The 21,709-nt window shown below is 42.8% G+C and overlaps 1 protein-coding gene across 1 annotated transcript in view; it reads left to right on the forward strand.

The window, feature by feature from the left end:
• erfl3 (Ets2 repressor factor like 3) overlaps positions 1-21,709 on the forward strand; it is a 46,437-nt gene that overhangs the window by 10,915 nt on the left and 13,813 nt on the right. The window lies entirely within an intron of this gene.

The following is a 21,709-nucleotide window of genomic DNA, read 5'->3' on the forward strand; positions in this document are numbered from 1 at the left end:
GAGAATGTGTAACCTTGTTTCTCTAAATGATTTTGGGTTGGGCAATAAGTCACAACATTTTACCAAGATTATGTTTTGCATATAACCTGTCATTACTAGAATTTGGTTGGACTCCAAAACTGCAAACAGGAATGTACTCTTGTAATACTGAATGAAGCCTCATCCGTGCATGTCTACTGTGACAGTTTGATGTTTGTTTGATGTTTTTAGAAACAGAATCGGTGTTTTAGAAACACAAACCTTACCGCAAATAACCATATTAAAGATAATAGTTTGTGTTTACATCGAATGGAATAACCAGATTTTCTCTAGAAACATATAATTTCATTTAGGGCTGCAACTGCAACTAATAATATTTTCTTTTGCATCCTTCAACCTTCCGACCAACCATTTTATGTATGAAATGTGAAAGAGATTTGCAGAATCCTCAGTTTGCCACATTTATACATGACAAAGAGAAAAAGCAGCAAATCCTGTCATTCGAGAAGCTGGAATCTGAGACTGTGGAGAAGTTTTTAATATTTCTTTAAAAAAAATGACTAACCAATCAATTTTCAAAATAGCTGGTGATTTCATTTACTGCTGATTGACAATTTGTTTTAGCTCTAATTGCATTTACGTGTGCACTCAGTTGTGTCTCCACCGTGTACACAGTATTAAAACAGACATCAGTTACATGTTACAGTGATTTCATAGATTGAGATTCAGATCTGCCTCTCTCCAGCATAATTTGACCAAGATAGCACAATTAAGATTAATTTGCAGTAATTGATATATTTCCTCAGTCCAATTACGCTGCGTTACCAGCAGTGCATGCGAGTGCTCTGATCTTGTGTATGTGTCTGACGTCGTGTTAGTATGTAGATCAGATTGTTATTGTGGAGGTGTAACTGTAAGCCGGTGTAGCTATGATTTCATGGGGAACCCCCGCGCTACCTTACACCTTGGACGGATGATCTGAGCCCTTTTGAATCCATGTGCGGGACAATACTCGGCCTGAATGCTGTCTTTATAATGTCTGTGTTGTAGTCTTTGTGTGTGAAATGTAACTGAGAGGTGTCACCATTGTATGTTCACCCACATGTACCCACATTCCCACCCATACACACACACACACACACACACCAACAGTACGGTAGTGCCTCATGTTATGAGTTCCACCGAGCGGAGGTAATCGGTGTGTTTACACTCAGCTCTTACATAACACCTTTCAAGCAGTATACTGATGGAAGGGAAAAAGTTCATTGCTCGCCCTCTCTGCCAGTCAGTCTTTTATCTCTGTGAACGTACTTCCTTCCCCATGGCTCATTCATTTCTCTCTCTTTTCACTTCCTTCCTTGTTGTCCTCCTGTCTCTCTGTCTCTCCTCACACCTTTTATCTTTGTTGGTGGCGGACAGACCTGTGTCTCCCTGAACCGGTGGTTGTTGAATTATGTAAATGTTCATATCATGTTTCGTGAAGGTAGGACATTTCTTGAGATAACACCAGTAGTTTAAGGTGGACGTGCAACTTCCTGTGCTTATCTTCAGCCGGTGTCCTTTGTCCCACTCTCAGGGGGCATGTGTCTGGCCATACCTGTCGCTTTCTAAAACTTGAAATGCAACATTCACACCAATTAAATGTGACGAGTGACAACAAGCAGTGCTCGTGTGAGATAGGAGCCACCAAATAAACTTCTTTCAATAGCACTTTTTTTCCCTCCTCATTTGTTACATAACTGTTAGTGACACTTTTATATGAACGAGTGCAAGTGAATGTCTGCTGCTTTCAAGCAACCTTGCTTCTCCCCCTTTACAAACACAGCAGCTGGTTCACTTTGCTTTTGAGTGTGGTCATTGGATCAGGTCTACCTGGTCAGACAACGAGTTAAAACCCCTTAAGCCTCAATTATGATACTGTGTCCACTGCCTTACATTTGCAGCACTGAACATTAAGCATAAAACTGTACATTGCACATTAAGACTGTGCTCTTTTGACGCAGTTTGCATCACGTTAATCACTGTGCATTGCCTTTCTGGCTCTGGCAGGCCCTTCAATCAGCAACGCAGCCCCACTCCCACCCCGAGAGGCCGTAATGAAACCAAGTATAAATCTGTGATTGACATTAGATCGTGTAGTCTGGTTTTGTGTGTGGCAGGGGGCAGGGATGTGATAAACTGTGGAGGACTGGTCTCTGCCAGCGCAGAGCAGCTGTGTGTTTACTGCTGAGCTCATTGCCCAGTAGAGCGGATTGGCTACCATTGTTTAGGTCGGTGGCTGGCACCTTATAGTACAGTAAGGTTCATACAGCAGCAGCAGGCTGTGATGGAGCCCTTGTCCTGGTGAAAGGTAAGATGCCTCAAGGCCCCCTCACACACCTCTGTAGCTCTGTCTCTTCATCTTTTTCTCTCTTGCTCTTCATTTCTGTATTTTGCTCTTCTCTCAAGTTACATCATCATCAGCCTTTCTCTCTCTCTCTCTCTCTCTCTCTCTCTCTCTTCCTCCCTCTCCCGGGCTCTTGCATAACGTCCAGCTTTATTTGCTCCAGCTGAGGATTCTAATCTTTCCCACGAGGCAAAGCGCGAGAGCAAACCAGGAGAGCAGAGAATAGGAGCAGGGCGAGGCGACCTTTCTGACCCGCCTGTGTGCACGGCCTCGTTAACACAGTCGCTCCACCACATTAATGAGATCTGGAGCAGGGTTTTGTTTACAGGCACCAACAACAACACAAGCGTTAGGTGTATGTGTTTGTGTGCTTTGCTTGCAGTAGTAAAGATGGGTTTTTCATCATTTATGCCTCCGGTCTGTCATGTCAAGTGTGTCTGTGTGTCTGCTGGCGCGTGTGTCCCGCCCCCTGCTGCAGCGTCGTAGGTGCGTGGTCTCTCTTGGCAGCCCCATGGTAACTGGGGGATAAGCACTGATTATCTACACAACCTGCATTAGGAGCATGTGTGCACACATGCACGCACACACATTTACATACACCTGGGGAGACCATGATTATCTGCACATTCCCCCATTGAAGCCAAATATGCTCATGTCAGTGAGACCATGCGCCGACTTGGCTCCGACCCAGGAAGACAGCATTATTATAATACATGCACACAAGCTTGTGAGTGGATGTGTCTGTATGTGTGTGTGTGTGTTGCAACTGCACATACTCCATGCAGTGTTCACTGAAGCAAATTGTTCTTCTCTGATTTCCCTCAATCTCACGCACACGCACACACATACAAACACACAGAGGCACAAAGACAGTATGCTGGCTGGCTGGCAGCGACGCCTGTGAGAGGTGAGTGTTACATAAGGCTGATCAACACTACCTAATCAGCTTTAGGAGACATGCTTAACAAGCTGACCAAGTGGGGTGGGGGTGGGGGTGGGGGGGTGAGGTGGGGATAGCGGAGGAGAAAGAGCCAGGGAGCAGTTGAAGGGGCGCAAGACAAGGGCAAGGGCACAGGAGCAAGGCTTGATGGGAAAAAAACACGAGGAACAACAGAGTGAGGGGTGAGAACGGTTGAGGGAAGACGAGAAGACGGTGACAGGCGGTGACACGGCATGTGTCTTTTGTCCCTGTTTACGATGAGATAAACACACGCACGCACATAAACACCCCGTGCTCTGCCCTCCATGTCCCCCCTCACAGCCCTTTACTATGACGCACAGCTGTGATTGCCAGGATCCTGTGTGAGTGTGTGTGTGTGTGTGTGTGTGTGTATGAGCACATTTGCACGCCTGTGTGCATGTCTGTAGCTTTTACATGTTGGACCTGTTGTGTCTCGTTGGACATTTTGGTTCTGTTCAGTCGAGATAAAGGAGGACGATGTCACAGCGCAGGTCTTTGTCAGGGACTTTTCACAGAGACACGTGTTGCCTTCTTCAGTCATAAACCTGATATTCTGTGTTCAACGTGATGAATGTTGAATTTACTGAATCAGCCAGCATGCGTTGTCGTCACTCTAATGACTCACTCCTCCAAACATCAGTCTTTCAGGTTTATGTGCTGGAAAATGAGTCAGTTACCTAGGAGAAGAACAAAGCCTTGTGGCGAGTTAATATTCAGGTTTATGAAGGTGTCAGATGGGAGCTGTAAGTTTAATTGAAAAAACAAAACTATTATTTTTGTACGTCCAGCAAGTGATGGTAAGTTTTGGTCTCTTTTTGGCAAACTCTAAAGCATCTTTAAAAAAGACTCCTGAAGAAAAGGAATGCGTTGCAGACTATAATCCCACGGTAAACACATTATTCTCTGAGATTTACTTTCTGTGCATCGCACTCCTTTTACTTGAGATTTGAATTCACTCGTGGTCAGCATGTGAAAACCACAGGCTGAGTGTCTCTTCCCTCTCTCTTTTGTTTTGGACTACAAATTATTCCCATTTGGATGATTGATGTTCATCAGAGAGAGCGAGCACGCTGCCTGCACATTCGTCTGTTCTCTTCGGGGCAAATTAAGCTAAATTATGATGTTTAGTTTATTTCATATTCTCTTTACTTGTGATGGCAGTTTATTGCTTTTGTGGTTGACCACTGCCAAGTAAATGTAGAGGAAAACGCTCCGAGTCGAAATGACTGTATTTCAGTAATGATGAACATTCGCTCCAGTCATGACTGTGACTCTGTCTTTACCCCGCTTGTTTTATACCTTTCCTTTTATTTCCTTTTCAGCACTCTTTTTCTTCATCTTTCTTCTCTCTCCCTTTGACCTTTCTGAGTTTCCTTTCCCTCTCCTCTTAATCCCAAACACACACACACACACACACACACACACACACACACACACACAAGCACACACACAGACACACACCTCTTAAAGAATGACTAGCAGATGTAGACAGAGCTTTTTCCTTCATCTAAAATTAGCTGCGATAGAAGAATGGCAGGAAAGCGCACAGGGCTGGACGCACAAACGGGAGGGGTCTGGGTGGTGGGGGACTGATGGAGAAATAGACTAGAAGTGGAGGAAGGAATAGCTTGATGGGACTTGGTGAAGTAGTGTGTATTTTTGGTGCTGTTCACACACACTGCTGACGCACAGGAACCTCCCAGGGCACAGTCTATCGGCACCTCAGACTTTGAATGTGCATGTGCTGCTACGTAATGTTTGTTAACGATTTTTGTGGGTGTGTGAACCAGTGTGAAATAAATTTAAAGAAGTGCCACAGAGGAGCAGCAGGGGTTTGCATGACTGTTACCCCATTTTATTACTCCTTCACAGTTCTCTTTAATTTGTCAAAGAGTGTCTTGTAAAAGCTTTCGCAGCCGCACTTATGATCAGATCTGTCTGGTGAAAGCAAAGACGACCTATTAGCTCCACCATCATCATGATGCAATGCTGCTGTGAAACTTCCCAGCCCTAATTTTTGTAATTACCCATCTATTAGCACCTTTTAAGCTGGATGTTGTCCACAGCTCCATGGCTGCTCTTCCCCCAAACAGCAGGAAGGTGTTAAGGACAACAGCACTGGTTGGTAAGCTGCCAGTGTCCCCTGTTCACCGAGCACCCAAGGGCCCGTTTACAAAACCAGGCCACCAGCCCTCTGCTTCACCCTTCACTTATGTTCATCCCTCCCCGGATGATCACATCGTTTGCAAGGAGTTTACAAGCGTGTGTTTGACGGGAGCACAAATACTTGAATAACAAGTGACACTTTGATTTTGTTTTCCAAATACAAGCACTGACGGTGTACGTTTTTTAGTTCTGAAGAAAACCTGAATAACCTCTATACCTAATGCCTTCTTTGTTTTTCAGAGTGTCTACGTGTGTACTGTAGGCTACATTTCTACCTTACTACTCATCGTGAATATCTTGTGAACGTAAGCCATCACCAGCACAGTTAGCAGCCGAAGAGCTGTGAGAAAAACATGATTCCCCAGGGCTAGTCACCTATTCCACTATCACCTCTTGTCTGAACAACAGCACGCAACGCATAACAAGAGGCACACATGACACCAACACACACACACATAGTACAATCCACAGATTTCCCATTTGAGGATTGAGTTTTTGAAGATGAGTGTGAATATGTTTTCTGTGGGCCTGTTGTGTCTTAGGGATATCAATGGGAATTCTTGATGTTCAAGTAACATGTAAGATAAAATGAATTTATTTATTTCTGTCCACGAGTAAAATAACAGACTAATACTAAAAGGATTTATTGTAGATAGCCAGGTTAATGGAAGCTCTACAAAGCTAAGTGGCACAGTAAAGGTTAGTAGAGGCATCTTTAGAAGCATTAATGTGCATAGCACTTGAAACAGTTTGGCAGGGGATGAGAACAAAGCGTTTCTCTCACTTGTAGGTGTTAAATAGAGCCTACATATTTAAAACATGATTGAAAAAAGCAACGGGGGCTACTGCTCAAAATTACAGCGCCCTGTACTACCCACATTGTAAATTTGAGTTTTTCATTTAAAATAATAGAACAATAAAATGAGCCTTGAAGGATTTACCTGGAGCTGGTCCTGACTGACAGCAGCATTTAACACATATCAAAGTATCTCATGGCTTAACTAAGCATCTGACTGTGCTTTCATCATGTACCAGCAGGAACTTTGTCTCAGCTGGATATTTGAGTAGCTATTATCAATCAATCAAAATTAAAGTACCAAAACAGAGTTCACACACTACTTTTCATTCATCCAGAAGTTGGACCCACTTCATGTGTTGTTTCAATGAATGCACAACTCTGTTCAGTCCAATGTCAAAATACAATTTTAGATATAGAATAATACAAGCTGTACTATGCTGTATACTGCTGAAAGAAGTAATGACGATTCAATAGTTTGAATGTAAAATATGAATGACTTTTTACTTTTCTCCCGTCATAATTACTGCATCGACTAGAGGTAATCTAACAGTGGGTCGTAATAAGCAGCTTGCTTACGTATATGACCTGCCAAACTCTGATAATTAAACCATCGTCTGTTTTTTTCTTTTTCTTTTAAAGATACCCCGTATTGATGCAGCTCTAACATTTTTTTTTTACTAAGTTACATATGGACAATGGAAATATTTATTAGAATGGAGTCCATAAATGTTGTTGCTGAATGAGCACACATAAATAAGGTAGGACTCTTGTTTATGTTACTGCTCCAACCAGAGCATTCAGTACAGTGGAAAGTTTAGTATAAATACTGTGATATATATATATATATATATATATATATATATATATATATATATATATATATATATATATATATATATATATATATATATATATATATATATATATATATATATATATATATATATATATATATATATATATATATATATATAAATAAATTTCTATCAAGTACATTGTGATCCTGGCTGTTTTATAGTAAAGAGATTGTTTGAACAAGAAGTAAGTTTTAAAAAAAAAAGTGCAAACAATAATTGCCAAATTTTTTCTACTACCTCAGAAGGTTGCAGTCAACAAATGTCTAAATGTCTGGATATGGTTTAGTTGGGCACAGTTGCTGTTGTATGGCAACGTCCAGTTGCTATCAAGAAGGTAAACACTTGAACCAATGCCAATTATCTTGAATATAATGAGGCTATTTCTGGAAACGAGAAACGATGCATGGGAAGTTCACTAAATAGTGAATGACTTGAAGTTTTGCCACCTAGTTGACATCACCTGTCACCTGAAAAGGTGTGAAAATTCACTGTAGAGACAGTTGTGTGTGTTTTCATATTGTGTTTTCATTTGAGCAAACGCTGGAGCTTCATGCTTTGAGATATTGAAAGTGACTACCACACTAACAAACAAACAGTGGGACCAAAATTGCGACTAATAATTTTTCTAGAACGCACTGCCCGGGTGAAAATGTAAAGTTATTTCGCAAGCGCATCATTTCTCACATTACATCACATTATATGAAAGTTATGGAGAGAGAGGTGACCTTATGGCGTTAAAGGCGACGCAATGAAAAATTTGGGTGCACCTAAAATTTGTGCTGGTGCACCTAAAAAATTTAAGTTAGTGTGGAGCCCTGGAGCCTGAGCTTTCTTATCTTTTGTATCCATGCTTTTGTCTTACCTCTGTAATGTAGCAAACTTTGCAAAGGTAATGTGCTTCGCCAGAGGATCAAATAAGATTTTAACTGGAGCTGAAATGACAAGTCAATTAAACGGTCAACAGAAAATCAGCCAGCATTAATTTTGATAATCAGTTAATTATCGACTGTATTCATCTTTTATATGTCATGTAATCTGAATACCTCTAGGGTAAAGACAACTTGTGCTGGACATTTTTCCCAATTTTTTGCAGACTCACTGACTAATGTAAAATGTAAACTATGATCCACCTCCCTGTTGACGCAGACTGAGTGAACTGGGCATCTGGTCCAGAGGGTTCATCTCTCCCTACCTGCTCTGAAAGTTTTAAGTCATTTCAAGTAAAAAAAAAAAAAAAAAAAACACTGCTATGACATTGATCTTTAAAAAAAAACAAAAACAAGACCAGCTCCTTCTAAACTTTTAGACATGTGGTGTAAAGATCAGGTGTCACGCCGCTTTGTCTCTCACTTGCCATTGCGCATCCAAAATGTTAATCCACTGTGGAATGTGTCGGCTTCAGATGGTAGACAGCAGGCCTCCGCGTACGTGTGCTCATGACTCACTTGTCTTTTTTACTTTGTTTCATAACATTGTTTATTTCATAACATTGTAGGAAGAGGACAGGGAGAGAGAAAAAAAAAATCACTAAACAAGTGCTCGCCGTCAAAGAGAGAGGGAGAGAGCGGCCTCGCTGAGCCTCCTGACGTGCAGCATGTTGTTCCCTTGGATCTCTGTTTAACACCGGCCGGGCTGCCAGCTTGTTGCAGGACGACCCGTGTGCACTGGTTTATACTGGGGGCTTGTTTGCCTTGAGCAGGCTCTGCTTTTGGAGATGATGAAAAAGCTGTCTTGTTCCCGTCCAAGGCTAGTGGACACACAAACACACACACACTTTATGCACGCACACATTCGCTGTCATGTAGCGCAGAACTCTGTCTCCTGACGACTACCTGTTGCTGGCAGATTCGGCCTCCCCCTCCTCTCTCTCTCTCTCTCTCTCTCTCTCTCTGTGCGTCTCTTTTCTCTCGGCCACTCGCTGCTGCCCTGCTCTTTCCTTTCTAATACCTGGTCTATTTGAGTCTGTGTTCCAGGCTTGAAAGGATTAATTGCCGTTTATGCTTTATTTTTTTTGTTCTATTCGTTTCTGGGGGGGGGTTATTTTTAGGCCTTAAGTGTCTGGTTGCTAGGAGACAGTGATAGGGAGAGAGAGAGAGGGAGAGAGAGGCAGGAGAATGGAGGAGAGTTTGCATTGTGAAGGCTGAATTACAAACACATTCACGCACTGAGTCAGCAGCACTGACGCACATGTTCACACACATAAATATACACACACGCACTTGCTGCTTTAGACTGTAGCTGTTATTGTGGACTTGTTTTTCTGATCCTGTATCTTTTCAGCAGGTCTGAGCTCTGTGTGCGTGTGTGTTGTGTCACTGTCATTTATGTTTCACTTCTGGCAGTATCTCTTGTTACCTGTGCACCAAAGTGAGTCTGTGATTATATCTACAGACGCAGGATGACAATGCTTCCTTCCTTATTGCACAAGGGTTCAATGAGTATGAAGTGATTTGAATCAAACTCGGTGGCCTTTGTTTTCACCAGATCTCAACCCAGTTGGAAACCTATGGGGGGGGGGGGGGGGGGCTCTGCGGTGAGAGACACCGTTATTCACCATCACAGTAAATGTGGTATATCCAGCCCTGAGACTTGCCAAGGAACAATCGCCACTTAAGCAATTACACACGCACGCACAGTCGCACACATACACATATACACTCTGAGAGCAACAGGTGTGTGCAGCGTTACATTCACACCATGTTTGAATCATTCTTCTCTGACATTTCTACATTTGTAGCCACTAACACAGTCTTTCATAAGCAGAACAAGTTATTATTATTATTCCATCCTGTCTATTGCCCGAGTCGGTTTTCATTCTTTGATTCTAGCCAGATTTGTAGTGTTTATCAGAAGTGACATGCCTGACTGCACACACTCACACACGCACGCATTTACACTCAAACACATACAGGAAACAGATCTGTTGTTGTGGTGCATAACAGTTGCTAACATCCTGTCCCGCTATAGTGACACATTCCAGGAAACCACCTCCCAAAAGTGCCACCTGTCTCTTAGACACACACACACACACACACCTTTTCCGCCTCAGAGATAATTATTGGATCACGCCACATCAAATTTACTCCTGTGTGTCAGAGTTCGGTCTTTCACACACTGACCTTACAAATACACAGTGACGTCTATAGCTGCTTTTTGTGGGTGATCACAGCTGGTCAAAGTCTGGGCAGTGCGGGCAAAATTATTGTGTTTTTTGTTGGTTGTGAATTAAAATATATAGAGTTGACTTGATATAGAAATAATATAATAATATAAATATAACATAATACACAAAAAAAACACATAAAATCCTCACCTTTTTCAAATAGCTAACACCAAAAATGTTTGGCCATAATCATTTAGAAATAGTGTCAGTTGGTTGACTTAATTGTTTCCACTTTTAAAAAGTAAACTTGTGCAATAAAAGCCGAAATTATTGATTGAGTAAGCGATTAGGTGATAAACTGAAAAATACCCAGGAGCTATTTTGGAAATTGATTAATGGCATCTGTTTCAGAAGCAAAAACAGTAAACCAATGCCAAACATTTATTGATTTCAGCTTTTCAAATTAGAAGATTTGCCAAGCTTTTGTTTTTGGTCTTACATCTCCGTAAACTGAATATTTCCAGGTTTTGAACTTAAAGATGACCAAACAAGTTTTGTTTTTTTTAATTGGTTGTATGAGGCATTCTTTTCATTCATAGACCGAAGAATAACCAGCAGATTGATGGATAACAAAACTGTTAGTAAATCCCTAATAGAGTTTTCAAAATGCACCTCATGTAGATATTGAGATAATGGCGTAACATTATTTCATTATCAGTGGCCATATCTCTGACCCTAATTGCTTTTACACACGGCGGTGCACACACAACTGACACGCTCTTTCAGGCAGCAGTGAGTGTGGGGCAGTGCGTTGTTGAACCAGAGGTGAAGTGTCAACTGCCAGTTCTCTGCCAAGCTGTTGGCTGCAGAAGTACATTAACACCAGAGTGCGAGGTGGGGAGGCAGAGAGACGGAGAAGAGAGGCGCCTGTGGCCTGTAACATGGTCGTGTTAGGCCTTAACAGCTTTCCCCTGAAAGTAACTTTGAAGGAAATCATGAAGTCTTCGAGGGGGAAAACGATGACCATGTATTTAAGTTTAGATGACAATTTGTTTTCAGTTCATTTTTCAGCTGTTGATCAAGAGCAGCGGCTGCTACCCAACAAAAGAACCACTTCCCTAACCATATAAAGCCATATTCGAATGAAAGTGTGGTTAGCTAACTCTCTACGTTTATATAGGTTAGGGTTACAACATTCAGGTGCTTTCAGAGCCAGATTGAAGATATTCTCACACATTTCCCACACCAGCAATACATTTACTTGAGTTGGGCTAACAATGATTTACATTATGAACTAATCTGACCTTTATTTTCTCAATAATATGTTAATGGTCAAATCTATGAAAAGTCAAAGTGTCCATCACAATGTCTGAGAGCTCAGGGTGGCTTCAAATGGCCTGCTGCGTCTGTGTATATATATATATAGAACGTGACATATCTTTACATTTATTTAGTCATTGTGGTCTGGTGTGAGACATCGTCTTACCTGTTCTAATCTGTTAGCGCCTGCTAATAAAAGACACCACTTAATTTCAACAGCTAAAATTAAAGGTGTAAATGTTGGTCTCGGTCTTTGCACCGTGGCTTTATGCAACTGCAGCATGTAGAAGCTGTGTGTGTGTGTGTGTGTGTGTGTATCTTAACCTGTGTATATTCTGAAGAGAGAGGTTAATGTCCCGGGAGCAGAGCGTCACTTTGGTGAGAGTAAATACACCTAACAGCGCCCTGAGAGCAACAAGACTCTTCTCTCACTGACACAATATTATTCTGCTGTTCTTAACACACTCTGGGGAACACACACACACACACACACACACACACTCTCCCACCAGGTGTGTTTATGAGAGTGATTACATAGAGAGAGGTTCAGTTGTCCAGCCCACCAGAGCACATCAGGTGCAGTGCCTGGGGGCTTTAAGTGTGTTGTGTGTGTGTGTGTGTGTGTGGACAGAGCTCAGTATTTCAGTTCACAGTGTGCTTGTCTTACATGCATTGTGTCTGCCACTGACTTTTGCTCTCTTCAGTCGTGCACACAGCTATCCAGAAAAAGCTGGATAGGTGTGTGTGTGTGTGTGTGTGTGTGTTATTGTCTTTTCTCCGAGCTCACTTGTTGTGTGTACATGTTGCTAGTGCCAAGACCGTACAGTGTGTTAAGATGTCCCATGTGGTTAGGTACTACTGGGTTCTCACAGCCTAAGTCGAGCTGTCCCCAGCAGACTCCGTCTCCTTACAGACCAGGTGACCCCGCTCAGGTGATCAAATATTCATGAAGATAGTTTTTTATCTAGGGGTTAACTTTTTTTTTCTTTTCTTTTTTCTTTTCATTCTAAAATCAAACGACCACACTTATTTTGCAAAATTTAGCTCCATAGCTGCAAATTAGGTATTTAACATTCTGTGTTCAAGCACACATTTCAGGTGTTTCAGTGCTTATTGAAATTACCATAAAACTTCCTTCTTGTGTTGTCATGGTAGTGTTATATTATGCCCAAGATAGAAAGGTGGATGTACTAATTACATTAGCACACAATGTGAAAATAACAAAAAAAATGAGTTTAAAATCTAATCTGTATTTTAATGTTGTATTTGAATTATTGCGTAGTGTCAGACTCCCATTCATTTTTAAGTATTTGTTGGTTAAATATGCAAAACCACTGGGGCAGCATTTAAAATGATAATCTTGGAAATACCAATCTGATCCATGATAAAATGCTGAATTAGTTGAGTGTCACCTTTCAGAGCCAACCCTGAGACACACATCGTCCACACACTTGCCTCAGATAATGGATGTTTAAACTTCCCAGTGTAGCAGTTGAGCTAGAGGACTAGATGTGGAGAGCTGCAGCGGACGAGCTCGTTCTGGAGGAGAGGATCCCTATGGACGTGGTGCAGGCCTCCTTTTTTTCTCTCTCTCTCCCTCACTCTCTCTCTCCCTTTCTGGCTCCTCCCTCTACAATTTCCTGGAAAAGACGTCTGTCTGTTCACTGGAAGATGAGCTATACAGCACCGAGCTGAGAGACCAAACCGTTCATCTTACATCATGTCCTTCTCATTCTCTGCCCCACTTGTGTCCTCATCGCCTCCCCCTCTTCCTCCTTCAGCACTTCTGTACTTTCCCTCTTCTCCCCATCCATGTTGTGTGTTCTCTCGCACACTCTCTCTCTTGCTCTCCCACTGTTGAACAATAACCTCAGTGTGTGTGTGTGTGCGTGTGTGTTGCTATTTTTGGCCCCTACAAGGCCACAAAGCACTCTCTTCTCTCCTGCTCTTTCTCTGTTTCTCTCCTCTGCAGCTTTATGGTGAATGAGTGAGAGCCTATAGAAAATGTAGACTGTGTGGTGACCTCCAGGAATAGTTGAGCAGCCTGCGAGGCTTACATGTTTTTTGTGTGTGTTGTGTGTTTAACCCCTCCTGGCTCACAGGTGAGGCGAGCGGCACGTATAGGACCTCCAACAAGAACAAGGGTTAAAAATGAGTCTCTGGATTATTCACAATAACCCACATATCTCCGTAGGATTGTTTCCAAACCACTAAAATCTCCATGCTACGATTAAAAACCACATTGATTAGTCAAGTTGCCTAGTTATTCATCATCGTCCAACTCAAGTTGTACATATTCAAAGTTAAACCCGTGTGAAATTAAAATGGAAACTCAGATCGACAGTTATTCCTCTAATCTGCATCTCTTCTAGCGTTTTCATTGGTGGCGTTTTTTTAACATCCGAGCCCAGCATTTCTCCTTGAACAGACATGAGCTAGCAAAGAAACACGCAGCCACATTTTGAAACATTTTTCTCACTCTTCCTTTTCTGTCCGAAAATCCACTTTTTAGGCAACAGCACAAAAAGATACTCTCAAACCAAAGACTTGTGCTTTGTCTGGTTGCATCTGAAGCAATAAGTGGACAGATTTTTTTTTTATTGCCCAATTAATTGGCCATGTATTTTTTTTAATGAACAATAAAGTCAGAACCTCTAGGCAGTCAGATGTTGTTGTTATTATTATTATTACATGTCAACCCATAGTCTATGATAGTAAATTCAGTATGAGTGCAGTTGACTATGACTGGTGCAGACAACCCAAGATGATTGAAGATCTTATCTTCAGTTTTCGAGAAATTGTGGTGCTTTTTTTTTCTTTTTCTTTTTTGCTATTTTCTGACACAACAGTTGAGAGAATAATGGTCAGATACAGAAGAGATAAAGAAAAGTGTTGTACCTCTCTAAAGTTGCTTTCAAGAAGTCCCATTTTGATTTAAAAGTACCTTTTCATCCATTTTCCCCATCAATGTCTTTCTTATAACTTTCAGTAGTGTTTCTTCTGTCACTCTTGTCTGTCTCTCTGTGTCTCACTCCCTCGTCTTCCTCTAGTATTGGCCTAATGAATTTTTAATGGACTTGGTGGGAAGAGTCCAGACACTTTGGGATTCAGGCGAATGGGCTCTGATTACCCTCCTCCTCCTGCACCTCCCACCCTCCTCTTTTCCTCCCTCCTCTCACTCTTACTTTCTCTGTCTCACCCTCTAAGTCTTTTATTATCCCTCCATCCCTCCCCTCCACCCCCGAGTCTTGTGTTTCTGTCTCCTCTGCTCGGCGCTTCAGGCGGTTTCACTCATCCAGGCAGCTGTGACAAAGACAAGGCTGAGTATACTTGTGTATGACTGTGCTATAGGCAAATGACTGACTGTCTCTCAATATTTAGTGCTTTTACAGACTCTCAGAGCCGACACCGACCTCGCACCCCCCTCACTCACCCACACACACTTGCACTGGTCGTTTCCCACATCCTTGCTAAAGCTGAGTTGGGTTAAAGTACTACGGTGCCAGCAACTGCCGCTAATGGCTGTTCAGAGGCCCTGGCCCTGGCCCTGTGTAAAAAACCCTGAGTCTGCAACTCCGCTGTTAGTTTGGCACAGGCCTGTCAGTTGATTTGCTGCTGAGTAGGGCTCGCAGTTTTGGGAATCTCTCCTCCTCTTTTCTCACTCTACTACTTTGTCAGACTGCCCGTCTGTCTCTGGCTCCTTCCCATCAGCACTCGCTCTCCTTGACACCTCAGCCCCAAAACATTTCTAACTGGTTGATAAATCTCCGTCTCCTAAAGATATCTATCTTCATAACTTCCAAATCGAAGCTGAGCTAAACTGTACTTCCTCCGATCATGGAGGCAGATCAAAGTATCCTTATCCCTCCTTCTGTCCACAGAACTTTTTTTCCCCCAGTTTCTTCTGTTTGCTTACCAGCAATCCTCTTCGTCTTTGCCTTTACTATTATGTTGCCTGTGTGCACAAACTGTGTCTTCCTTTTGCAGAGCTGAACTAGTGGTGAAAAACCTTAAATTGCCATATAGGATTTAATAGAAAAGTCAGGAATCATGACATTTAAAGAAGTGGAGCCCGAGAATGTTTGACATTTTTATTTGTTAGAAACGACAATTAAATAATTTAGTTGTTGCTTCAACTCTTAGATGTTTTCGCAATAGTGTTGTCAGAGGGGCCTTTGAGAGAACATAAGACAGACAAGACAATAGAAAGTGAAACAACAGATGAAATGAATTATGAACCTTAAGAAATGGGACAGGAACTCGTATGAAACTGTGCCAAAGTGCAGCGTTCGTCCACAGGCAGACTGGAGCAACATCATCTGTTAGAGTTGCCCTCTATCCAGCTTCAACACTGCATTATCTAATCTCAAGACTTTTTGTCTTTTTCACTGTCTTTCATTTCTCTTTCACTCTTTTCTCACTCACTCACACACGCGCACACACCTCCAGCCCTGCACCCCCCCCCCATCCCTCTTGTGTGATGTGAGACAGATTGGAGGTCAGTGTTGGAGACTGGTGTGCGGTGCTGCACATAGCTGGAATAGCAGCAGTGTTAGAAGTCTGCTAGGGGCCTGCCACCGAGATCACACAGAGGAAAGGAGGCATCCGCACTCCTAGAGGGAGGGGGGGGCGGAGAGAAGGAGGAGGAGGAGGAGGAGGGTGGGGGGGTAAGCAATCTGACCTGGATGACAACAGACTACCAGACGAGCTATGATCTCATCGCTCCCTTAATCCCCCACTCCTCCCCCTCCTCCTCCTCCTCCTCCTCCTCCTCCTCCTCCTCCTCCTCCTCCTCCTTCCTTCCTTCCCTCCATCCATCCACCCCCTCTCTCCTCTCCCACTCTTGCCATTGTCTGTCTTTCTCTCTCTTCCCACTCTTGTTTCCCCGGCCTCCCTCCCCCGTCTCTCTTTCTCCTACTTTCCTTTCTCTGTTCTCCGCATGTCCTAGTGCTCACCCCATCTCGTCTTGCCGTCTTCTCTTTCACACCACCCTGCCTCCCCCTCCTCCCTCCCTCTCTCCCATCGTCCTCCTCCTCCTCTTCGTCCCCTCAGCATCACTTTCTACCACCTGCCCCTCACTTGTCCCAACTCGCACACACACACACACACACACACAGTTCTTGACGCACTTGCACTCTCTCGAGTGTCCCAGGGCAGAGATTAGGCGCACCCCTATCGTCAACCCTCCACACCAGCTACATTATTGATGCCGAGTCTGTCTATGTGTATGTATATGTGTGTGTGCGTGTGTGTGTAAGAGAGAGTGTGTGAGGCCTGTGCATGCTGTAATGGCTATCTGGTGTCTCTCCTGGGAGGGAGGGGCGTGACAGAGGAAAGGAGCCAAAGAGAGGGAGAGTCGAGGTCAGAGAGGTTAAGTGTGGTGGTGTGTGTGTGTGTGTGGGGGGGGGGGGGACGTTAGGTCATGGATCTGCAGGCTCTTCTCCACTCTGTCTCTCTCATCTTTGTCTTCACACACACAAATTCCGAAAAAATTCCCGTATGAAAATTCTCCCGTTGGGTGCACGAGGCTGATTAAACGTGTCTGTGTGTGTGTGTGTGTGTGTGTGATAACTGATCCAGTGTGAGTCAGGACAGCTCAGCCTGGGTTGGACTCTGGGTGGAGAGAAGGACAAAGACACCTGTTCTTGCTCTCAGCATTCCTCTGAACATAATCCCTACCATCTCTCTCTCTCCCTCTTGCTCTCTCTCTCTCTCTCTCTCTCTCTCTCTCTCTCTTTCTCTCTCACACACACACACGAGCGGTCACCAAACTTGCTGTAGCATTGTCCCCAATCTCAGTCTGCGCAGTGTGGTCTCTTTGATGTGAAGGTTTTGACAGGTAAACTGATGAGATACACAAAGTACCCGTCACCATGACATGCATATGTACAGTACACACGCACGCACACACCTGTGCACCACACTTGTGCCTCTGGTGGTCTACATAGTCTCGTTGGTATGCAGCTTGGCCGATGACAGTGACTCATGAGTCATTTCAGGTGGAGAATGTCCTCTTGCCTCCGTTCACACCCACAGCGCGGCTGCTGGTCCTCCAAGTATTTACAGGAGATCCATTACACTCACTGACCTGAAATATGATGTGTGTGTATAATGTCCTCTGTGGTCTGTGCCAAAGTCAAAAAGATCATTACAGATGCGTCTTTACAGAAATACCCATGCACACAAAGTCAGTAGCTGCACAAATAATAGAAGCTTAAAAGCTGGTAATGTTCTCTCTTTTATTTAATAATATCTTCCCCATGTCCGTTTGATGAGCTTTGCTTGCTCATTTACATGCAGACAGTCACACACACCCGGTATAAACTCCCAGTGCAAAACAGTCATCGACTGTTGGCCGCGGAGCAGCGTCAGTGGAGCAGTTGCCAGCTCAACAGAGGGTCAACAGTTAAGGTCCGGTCAGCATGACTCATTTATTCATCTCACATTGGGAATTTGACCAGCGACCTCTTGACTGGATTTGACACACATCAGTTTTATTTTTTCCAGTTTTGAGACATCTCAACATTGTGCACTGCAGCAGGAGTGTGTGTGTGTGTGTAGGGGGGTGAGGTGCATGCTCAGCTGGGCCGGTGTGTTTATAAGAGACCCCGGTGTGTTCTTCTGTGATTATAGTTCATTCAGGTTCGCTCATGCCACAAGTGTCTGTTTGAATGTTTGAGAGACAAAGAGGAGGTGGAGGTGGAGGTGGGGGGGTGGGAAGAGAAAAAGGAAATGAAATGACAGTGAGTGTTGTTTCATTTGCATGCTAACTGCTACCTACATATGCATGTCTGGAAAGTCTGAGAAGTTACACAGACAACTGTTTATGCAGGTTTTTTTTTTTTTTTACACCCATGGTCATTTCACACATTTGTGATGTTTGTTATAAGCCACAATAATTTCAGTAAAGTAGCTGAGCTGCCTGTACAGCCTGTTTGTTGACTGCTATGGCCCACCTGCTGCTATCTGCATAATAGTCGATGCTGAATAAAAAAAAAAAAAAATCCTGTCTGGATTTTGGAGATGGAAAACGTGTAGGCAATCTAACGCATAGTTTGAGTGATAATCAGAAATCTTAATTTTGAATCAGAAAACGTCTTCAGAGGACGTGGGACAACTGAGTGATTCATTGACCGTGCCTCGCAAAACACATCGCTGTGGAGGGAAACCAAGAAACGGTGGCGAGGAGGAATAGTTGGTAGCCTACGTTTTTAATGAGTAAGAAGACTGGAGGATAACTTTCCTTTCAGCCTATTTTTAACTTAAAACTAAAAACAAACCTGTCCCTGCTCTGTCCCTTAACACAACACTAGAGGCAAATTAGCAAAGAGGTAAACTGAATGTTGATGAGTGGCTCTAGTAGCAACACTCAATGTACAGATTCATAGATACAGAATCTGGCAGATGTCGCTATCAACATTATTTAGTGTTACGCAACAGTGACTAAACGGTAAGAGGCGGCTAGTGCGGCAGAGATTATCAGGGCTATCTATCTCCGCCTCAGGCTGTCATCCAGCAAATCCATTGACTGGCCTGCACGTCCATAATCTGATGATTTGGGCCTGTTTGTTTCCCAATCTCCAGCCCAGCCCAGCCCTTCTCATTTCCTCTGCTGCCATTTGTATGCTGTGCAGTTAAACACATTGCAGGCACTGGGCTCAGTAGCCTTAAACAGAACGACTTGCATGTCATTTCAAAGTAGGATATAACAGTTAAGTTAACCATTAAAGTGCAAAACAGTAAACTCCTGTGCATTGTAGAACGATATCCCTGTCGTTAATACTAAATTCCTTTTTAATCAACATTGACAGTGTCACACCTGTCTTTTTTTGAAGTGTAGATTAAATTGTTTTGGTTGATTGCATTATATCAAGGTTTTTGTAATATTAATCCTCCACAGGTCTAAATACACATGCACATTAAAAACTGTGAGGCTGCATTTTATTGTATTGTATTGCATTGCATTGCATCAATGAGTTAATTTCAGCCTTCTGGTTATTCAGTGTAATGCGACGCTTTGTATTATTTGCACTTAAAGTTATAAAGTAACATCAGCGGAACTGACAGGTATTAAATGTCCTGTACAGCGACACGTTAGCAGGGTGGATGCCATTTCCTTTGGTGACTCATCTCCTCACTTGTGCATTTATTAGTGCTCTGAAGATGATTGTGGACAAAATAAAAATCCAGCCCAGGCTATATCTGGCTGAATATTACACTGTTTTTTGCTCGGTCGTCGTGTCAGATTTTCTTGACCACCCAGGCAACAGAATGTTAGTGGGAGACTTGCACAAACATTTTCAAACATGCGCACTGGCACGTAAACTCTTTGAAAAACTTGTACATTTGGGCGCACACATGCTCACACAAACAAGTCATATACCCACGCCCACAGTCTCATTCTGTGTCTCTTACTCTGCGTTTCCTTCGAGTGGCGGGTGGAGAGAGAGATGGAGGGATAGACAGGAGAGATGACTGGCCATGTTGTTTTCCTCCGGTCATAGGAAAGAGTGACTGCATGAGAGGAAAGAGGTGGAGGAGAGGTGGAAAGGTTTTTTCATGTGCCCCAACTGTTCCACGAAGCCCACTAACTCTACAACTTGTGCCGTTATAGTTTCAGTGTGCGTGTGCGTTTCCTGTGAATAGCTTCTGTGCTGAGGTGGTGACCTAATGACAGTAGAAGAATGTGGCCTGTATGTTGTTGGTATAGGCCTACTTTCATAAAAAAGAAAATGAATGTAAAACAAAACAAAAGTAAGTAAAATAAAGCAGACATATTGCTTTTCATTTTCAGTGTAAGATATTGTTTGAAGTGAAATAAAATGGACAAAGTAGTGCATAATAATGTAGCATTCTTCAGGAACTTGCCATATTCACCTCAGGGTTTGATGGTTGCATTTCTCCCACTTATGAGTTTCAGTTCTTCTCACTTGGACTATGATCGGGACTTAAAGCAGGCCACTTGGGAACAGTTCAACTTTTCCTTCTCATCCATTCGTTGGTGCTTTGGATATATGTTTGGAGTGATTATACTGTTGCAGGAACAGTGACCTGTGACTCATTTCATTCTGCGCTGTACAGATTCAAGGCAGCTGATGTGACTTACAAAAAAAGGGCTTTTTTATCACTCTGGAAGACATTTATTTCTGCATAGCAACTTCTCAAGATGCATTTTAGCAAACTTTTCTTTTATTCTTAGTTGAAAGTGGTTCCTTCCTTTCTCTGTGGAGCCCGCTTTCATTGAGAAATGGTCATTGTGTGCAAATAAACAATGTTGTATGCAGATCTGTGGATGTCACTCTGTGTCAGTTTTCCTTGTTCTTTTTTTCTATCATCTGAACTTCTACTCCATTCAAACTGTGGTAAAGTTTTATTTTTTAGTCACTTCCATGTAAATTACCTAGAGTCTACAGTCCTAATAATCTAAGCAGCTGCTTGGCAATGCCGTTATAGCCTTTACCTTGAGCATGCTTTTATTATTATATCTCCTCAGAAAACTGTTCTCTCTTCTTTTTCTTGTCAGTGTCCAGTGTGGAGCACACGGTGATGCTGCGTGCTTTTCTATTTACATAGGTTGAAAGATTGAGTAAAGACACCTGTGAGACGGATGAAGGCTCTTAGGTCTATTGAAGTATCATTGCAGTCATCTTATAAATACCATGTCAAACAGCCACCAATCAGATTGTCCAGGGCATTTTAGAGGACATTGGTAGAATAAGCTTCTTCTTTTTTTTGCTGTTTCTTTGTTTTATTATGTGGGAATATAAAGGCAAGTATGCATGACAAAAGCATTTAATTTCAACACTTTTCAGTGAGTGAAGAACAGGGCTTTGTTTCACTGAGGTGTAAAGCACGCCAGCACTTTTTTGGCCAACACTTTCTGGGCACCTAGATGGTCTTGTAAGATCAAGACAATTAAACACGTCAGGGCATGTTACAGTGCCTCTTCTGCTATTGTTTGCAGGATCTATTAAGCTTATTCACTCCGTCTTCTCTTTAACTTCCTCTTTCTCGCCACAGTGTCAATCCGTCCGACAAAAGAGAAAGTGCTTGTGAATAACCCACAAAAATTGTTCAAAGACCGACTGTGGAATGAAAGAGAAATGCAAAGACAGTGTTGGGGTTGGGAGTGAAAACA

This window comes from Trachurus trachurus (assembly GCF_905171665.1).
Source record: "Trachurus trachurus genome assembly, chromosome: 16".
NCBI classification, from domain to species: domain Eukaryota; kingdom Metazoa; phylum Chordata; class Actinopteri; order Carangiformes; family Carangidae; genus Trachurus; species Trachurus trachurus.